Here is a 7,852-nt window from a genome sequence, read left to right on the forward strand (position 1 = left end):
CGGCTGGCGGCTGGGCGGGCGGCAGGTGGGTGGCGGCGGGCGGGCCCCCGGCTGCTCGCATGCCCGCCCGCCCGCCCGCGGGGCCGGGCCGGGCCGGGGCCGGGGCCGGGGCCGGGCCGGGCCGTGCTCGGCGGAGCGAAGCCGCCGCCGCCGCCGCCGCGGGATTTTCTCAATGGGCGCCGCGCCGGATCAAACCCGCGGAGCGCCCCGGGGGGCGGGGCCAGCGCCGCGGCCGCGGCCGCCCATAGGCCCCCGCCCCCCGCCGGCCACGCCCACCGGATGGCGCGCGCGGCGGGGCGGGGCTAACGGCAGAGGGGGCGTGGCCTCGGCGCGCGCTCCCTGCGGGGGCTCCGTGCACGCTCCCGCCGCGGTCCCCAAAGGCTCCCGAAGGTGTCCCCAGCCCCTCTCTGGGAGCCCCGTGAGGCTCCAGCCCCTCATTTGGGTCTGGCACCACCCCCTTAGATCGAACTCCTCCTTTTGGGTTCCGCAACCCATCCCCAGCATCCCGAAATTCCCCTTTGGGGTCTTCCATCCTTCTTTGGGTTCCCCAGATTCCCCTCTGGGATCCCTTGTGACTCTCTGGAAGCTCCTGCACTCCCAGCAATTCCCCCGCTGGGACCTCAGTGCTATCACTGAGTCCCAATTCACCTTTTGCAGATCCTCAAAGCCTCTTATGGCGCCCCCCAAACCTTCTGTGGGGTCCCCAGGGCCTCTTTTGGATCCCTTGGAACCCCTCTCGTTTCCAGACGAATGGTCCAAAACATCCCTCTTATGACTTCCATGGGGTCGGGGACACCCCAGGACACCCTAGGGATGGTGTTGATGTCCTGGGGTCCCCCCTTAGCATCATCCCAGCCAGGTCACCTCTGAGCACAGACAAATTTTGGGTTGAAATGTGGGTTAAACAGGAGCCACTTAGATTTTGAACCCATGATGGAAATATTTTCCTGTAAAAAACAACAATTTCTCCCAAACTGGACCTTGCCCGTGGCTGGCCTTGGATCAAGGGGATTTGGTGGTGATGGCTGGTGGTCCCCAAATAATGATAAAATTTTTGGATCATTTCCAGTGGTGATGGCTGGTGGTCCCCAAATAATGATGGATCAATGGAGGGGGCTGTGGGGACACGGCACAGCTCGGTCATATCCCTTCTCCATCTATCCCTGGACATGGGATGTGCTTTTTCCCCCCCTTTTCTTTTTCTTTTTTAAAAAGGGTTTTTAATTAACTTCCTGTTTCAATGGTGGGATAATGAGTTTTAAGCAGCGCATGATTCCAGTAAAGAGGTCAAACCGGCAATGAGGATGTCAAAAGAAATTAAGTTAGGAATTAAGAAGAAATCCAGGGGAGAAAAAAGAAAAAAACCCAATGGAAGGAGGGAGATGCTGCTGAGGACAAGGCTCTCTGGCTGACCACCCCCCAAAACCGTGCTGGTGGTGCCTTTCACCTCAAATGGCCTCGGATTGCTGCCTTCCTGGAGACCATCCCTGGAACCATCCCTGGAACCATCCCTGGGACCATGCCTGGAGATCATCCCCTTGGGGAGCAGCTCTGCTTGTGGAGCTCTCCCCTCCCTCCCAGCCAAGGCTCCAAACTCAGCTTTTTCATGTCCAAAATATCCTATTTTAGGGTTTTTTCTTGTCATAAGAGGGAGGACTGGCATTGCTTTGCCTGTGGAGCCCGCAGTGGGCTCTGCTCCGTGCCAGCCGTGATGGTTCTGCCTCCTGAGGGGATCCCAAACCCATCCCGGCCCTTTCGGGGGTCCCTGGGGTCCCCCCGGCTCTGCTGTGGGGATTTTGGGGCTGGGGGCACGGCAGATCCAGCCGGTTCCTCTGGCACATCCATGGATGTCCCCCGTGGTACCCACCCGGCGTGTTTGCTTACGCTGAGATAATTAGACAAGCGGTTAATTAAACACAGCATCGTTAATTGCATGGGTTTGAGGGGCTGGGGGGGAGTGAACACCGACGAGGTGCCCAAATTTCTTCTGCCCCGGAGGCAGCAGAGGGATGGGGGCTGTCCCTGGCTCTTTGTGCTGGAAGAAGGGGTGGCAGCATCACTGTCACACCCACGGGGAGCTGCATCCCTCCCCAAAAATGCCCCCAAAATCCTTACTGGAGCTGGTGGGTGCGGCCACCCTGCCCTGGGAAGCAAAGCAAACAGGTTGCAGTCCTTCCCCTGGCCAAAATCTTCCTTTAATTCCCTTTTTGGCACCATCCCACGCCCACCTAGACCCTCCAGGGGTGACAATTCTCTATCTCCACCACCACCCAAGGGCTGCATCCTGGCCAATGTCCCTTTAATTCCCTTTCTGGCACCATCCCAGAGCCACCTGGACCCCCAAGGGTGACAATTCTCAGTCTCAACCAGCACCCAAAGGCTGCATCCCTGCTAATGTCCCTTTAATTCCTTTTCTGACACCATCCCAGAGTCACCTAGATTCTCCCAGGGGTGACAATTCTCAGTCTCAACCACCACCCAAGGGCTGCATCCCAGCCAATGTCCCTTTAATTCCCTTTTTGGCACCATCCCACACCCACCTAGACCCTCCAGGGGTGACAATTCTTGGTCTCAACCACCAACCAAAGGCTGGATCCTGACACGGGGATGTCCCCAAATGCCACATCCCAACACAGGGATGTCCCCAAATGCCACATCCCAACATGGCGATGTCCCCAAATGCCATATCCCGACACGGGGATGTCCCCAAATGCCACATCCCGACACAGGGATGTCCCCAAATGTCATATCCCGACACGGGGATGTCCCCAAATGCCACATCCCGCTGCCCCGTCCCCCGGGGGCACCCATGGGTGGCCCTGCACGGGGACAGGCGGCGCGGTGGCGGTGCCAGAGGCAGGGCTGGGTGTCTCCCTGCTCCCTTCCCGAGGCCGTGCTGGTTGCAGGGAGGGGAGCCGAACAAACAGCGCGTTTTCCCGAGGAGTGAATTACACGCCTGCAGAGCAGAGATAATGCGGGAGCAGCCGTTCCCCCCATTGTGAGCGAGGTGACATCTTTTTATGGAGCTGTGTACATTTGTATTAGTGCCAATTAATCTGCCCTGATATTGTTAGAGACGCGGCCAGAGGAGGCGGCGCAGGAATGTCAATGGGAAGAGCCAGGCGCTGCCTCTGCCGGATTTCAGGGTTCGGGGGGGCATTTTGGGGGGCTGTGCTGAGCCCCCGCTGCCACTGCCCGCTGGCACGGTCTGCCAATGCCCCAAACTCAGCTTTTTTCCTGCTCAAAATATCCGATTTTAGGTGGTTTTGTGGTCCCAAGAGGGAGGACTGGCATCACCTGCAGAAGGGCCCTGCCACCTGCTGGCAGGAGAACCCGGCCCTGGGTGCCACTTGTCACCTGCCCTGGCTCGGCCTCGGGTGGCTCCAACAGCCCGGGGTCCTTGGCACAGGTTGGGCACAGCTTGGGCATGGATGTGACACGGGTGGGACGGGGCAGGAGCAAAGCCTGGGCATGGCCTGGGCACGGTTTGGGCATGGTTTGGGCACGGTTTGGGCACGGTTTGGGCATGTTCCTCCCTGACTTGGGCACGTCCCACTGCTGTGGAATTTTGGGAGCTGCAGTGGCAGCGTGGAAGGGTTTGGGATTGAACCAAATCCCAAGCGTGGAATGGTTTAGGGTTGAAAAGCCTGCAAGATCATCGAGCCCCAGCACTGCCAAGGCCACCACGGAACCATGTCCCCAAATGCCACTTCCATGTGGCTTTTAAACCCCTCCAGGGATGAGAGCTCCAGCTCTGCCTTGAGCAGCTGGGCCAGGGCTGGACAAACCTTTCCATGAAGAAATGTTCCCAATATCCAACGTAAACCTCCCCTGGCACAAATGGTGCTGGGTGCTCCTGAAACCAGGAGGGAATGTGTGGGTGAGCAGCCCCACATCCCAAATCCAAGGCTGGGATGTCTCAGTGCTTATTTCCCCCTCCCTCTTACTGATCTCCATCTCTAGGAATGATGTTCTAATTCCCAAAAGGAGCAATCCAAGGAATTCCTGGGCTTCAGGAGCATCACTGCTGGCAGGATGGCATCCCTGGGGGCTGCATGGCTCCTGTGCTCCTCTTCCCACTCTTCACAGCCCCAGGGCTGCAGGTTTTCCTGCATGAATTCAGCACCCTGTCAGGATCCCTCCCTGTCACACACCCTGGGGAGGAAGGTGGGAGCTGGGCTTTAAATTCCTGCTGTGCAAGGAACGGCCAGATTTGACTCAAAAGCAAAAAAAAAAAAAAAAAATTCCTAAATCTTCAGTCCCTGCTTGCAGTGTGACAACCATGGTGGATCCCGTTATCCTCCAGGCTTTATGGAGAGGCTTAAAGCACCTCTGGCTCAGAAACTTGGCTGTGGGGCTGAGGAAAGAAAGGCTGGCTGGATTTGGTGGGGGGGGATTGAACAGCAAACAGCTTGAGGGAAATTTAGGGTGGTGGCAAGAAGCCAAGAATTCCCCCGAGGGGCTCCATCAATGCCAGGCATATCCCATCAGACCCACCCTGCAGCCCCTGGGGCTGTCCCACCCCATGTGGGTGCAGACTGACCCCACATCCCAGGGGTGCAGGGCTGGGACCCCCCCAGATGTGCTGGGTCCAGGGGAGCCCCCCTGTGCTGCTGTCCCCTGCTGAGCAGGGAGTTAATCCCCACAGGGAGAAGCTGCCTGGCTTTGCATCCTCACTGGAATTACGGTGACAGGGGCCTGCAATCTCCCGAGTGACAAACGCTGCTGGATAATGCAGGACTCAGCAAACCTGGGGGCTTTGGGCAGCTCAGAGGAGCTGATGGGTGGGGGGGATTGAGGGAGTGGGATGTGGGGGAGAACAGGGGGGAAAAAACCTACTCACATTTAGAGGGGAAAGGATAAATTAAATAATTCAGCCCCCCAGAAATCCCCCAACATCTCCCTGGGCAGTGGCATTCCCGAGCCAGAGGTGGGCATCACTCATATCTTGGGCTTCCAGAAAATGGGTGCAGCTTTGGGAAGGGGTCCCTGCACCCATCCAGGACCCTGGGGATGGGTGCCATCCCTGCAGCATTCCCCTGGCTCCCAGCAGACTCATTTCCAGGTACCCAGGTGATGAATCTGGAGGTGTGGGAGAGCTCTGGTAACAACCAGGCATGAAAATCTCCTCCTCCGCCCTGCAGGTTTGCTGCCCTGGTGAAATATAGCACAGGGAAAACATAAAAGTCCCATTTCCAGCTCCATAATATTTCCTGCCAAAACAAAGTAAAATGTGCCGCCTTAAATTTTCTGCAAAATTCTTTTGAGGTTATTTTTTTCCCTAAATTAAGCCATACTAATTATTTTCAGCCACTTTATCTCCACTCTGCAACACACCAGGAGGGTGCAGGCGGCAAGCATTTTAAGCCTCCATAAACAAAAGAGTAGTTTGGAAAATAATTCTATCAATTAATCAAATTAATCCTGCAGTTTTAGTTACAAGCCCCGAGTGGCGAGGATCCCAGCCGGCGGTGCCGAGCTATCTCTCACTGACAGCGGCTCCGTGTTGTGATTGCGGCGGTAATTAAAGGATGGGATACAGGAATTAAAGGATGGATGGGTGGAATACACCGCCTCTGTGGGGGCTCCCAGCCCAGAGGTCAGCTCGAGGACAAAGCGGGGATGAGGGAACTGGGCCTTCAGCAGCACCGCCATCATCATCATCATCAATCACCATTGTCATCGCCAGCATCAACACCATCGCCATTATCATAAAATGGGGATGAGCAAAATGAGCCCTCACCATCATCATCATCATCATCATCATCATCATCATCATCAATCACCATTGTCATCACCAGCAACAGCATCATCATCATCACTGCCATCACCAATACCATCATTATCACCATCATCATCAAAAAGAGATGAGCAAAATGGGCCCTCACCAGCATCATCTTCATCATCATCATCAATCATCATCATCACCAGCAGCAGTAGCATCGCCATCACCAACACCGTCATCACCACCATCATCATCAAAAAGGGATGAGTAAAATGAGCCCTCACCAGCATCATCATCATCATCAGCAGCATCATTATCATCATCGCTACCACCAAGAGCATCATTATCACCATCATCATAAAATGGGGATGAGCAAAATGAGCCTTCACCAGCATCATCATCATCATCACCAGCAGCACCATTATCATCATCAATCACCATCGTCATCATCACCAACACTAGCATCATCATCATCACCATCACCATCAAATGGGGATGAAGAAAATGGGCCCTCACCATTATCATCATCATAAATTGGGGATGAGCAAAATGAACTGTCACCATCACCACCGTCATCATCATCATGGTCAAAATTGTCCTCTTTGTCATCATCACCATCACAACTGGGGATGAGCAAAGTGAGACGTCATCAGCACCATCATCATCATCAGCATAATGAATTTGGGATGAGCAAACCGGGCAGTCACCAGCACTGTCACCATCATAGTCATCACCACGAACAACTGGGGATGAGCCAATTGGGCTGTCACCATCACCATCCTCATCATCACCACCACACCATCATAAATCTGAGATGAGCAAACTGGGCCGTCACCATCAACGCCATCATTATCATCATCACCATCAAAAATGGGGAATGATTAAACTGGGCCATTATCATCTCCATCACCATCACTGTTACCACCTTCACCACAAATTGATCACCAGCCTGGGCCATGAACACTTGGTGATGACCAAACGAGGTAACCCCATCACCATCACAAAGTGATGATGACCAGACTGGACCACCCCCATCACCAGCTGATGATGACAGATCAGGCTGTTGCCACTGCCAGTCGGTAATGACCAAACTGGGCTGTGACAATGGCCAATCCATGATGACCTAACTGTGCCATCACCATCACCAGCTGAGGACCACAAAACCAGGCCACCACCACCATCACCATCATCACCTTGGTTTTTCCCCTCAAGGACAAGACTCTCCTGCCATGAGCAGCACTTGGACAAGATCTGTGAGGAAGAGGAGCTGCAGGAGCATCTTCACTGCTGAGAAGCTCCACCACTTTGCAAACCATTGAGGTGACAGCAGTGGCACCAAGGACCTCCTCAGCCCTTTTACAGAGGACGCCTCAAACATCCCACAAACATCACGCAGACAGGGAATTTCTGTGAAAATATTGGAATATATTTGAAAAGATTAATCATGGATGACTTTACAGTACCACCCCATATTTTTATCTCATACTTTATTTAACAATATTAAAGAGGCACTTTAAAAGCACACGGACAACATCATAAAACGGCGTTTCCTGCTCTCTCTCTGCTTCTCTGGAAAAAATATCAAAATAAAAACTTTTGACAGAACACATTGCACCCAAGGTAAATTACCTACAATAGTTTTTTATACAATACAAAGAATTGTAAAGATACATATTAACAGAATAAAGCCTCTTTTTTTTTTTTCCTTTTAACTCTAAAACAAAACAAAAAAAATCATTGCAGGACAGACGCAAAGTACTCTGACTGTTCATATCACATCAGTGCATTACTTCACCTCCTTGACTTGGGAGTATTTCAATAAAATCTTTCCATGTCCTCATTTGCACCTGAGATTTCTTTCTGGATCCAAAAGTTTGGTTGTAGAACGTGCTCGTTTAATGTGACGTAACATTTTTGACACTATGGAGTACCAGCATAGAGGAGCTTTTTCCCTAAAGTTGTGTTTTTTCCCTAAAATTGTGTTTTTCCCCCTAAGTTGTATTTCTTCCCCCAAGTTGGATTTTCCCCCTAAAGTTAATTTTTCTCCCTAAGGCTGAATGTTTTCCCCTTTGAATTGGCCTTTTTTTTTTTTTTAATTATCTTTTCCTGCTCCATTTTTTGGACAGA

The sequence above is a fragment of the Melozone crissalis genome, unplaced genomic scaffold (genome assembly GCF_028551555.1).
Source record: "Melozone crissalis strain CALT ecotype California unplaced genomic scaffold, PUWL_Pcris_2 ptg000007l_1, whole genome shotgun sequence".
In the NCBI taxonomy this organism is placed as follows: Eukaryota; Metazoa; Chordata; class Aves; order Passeriformes; family Passerellidae; genus Melozone; species Melozone crissalis.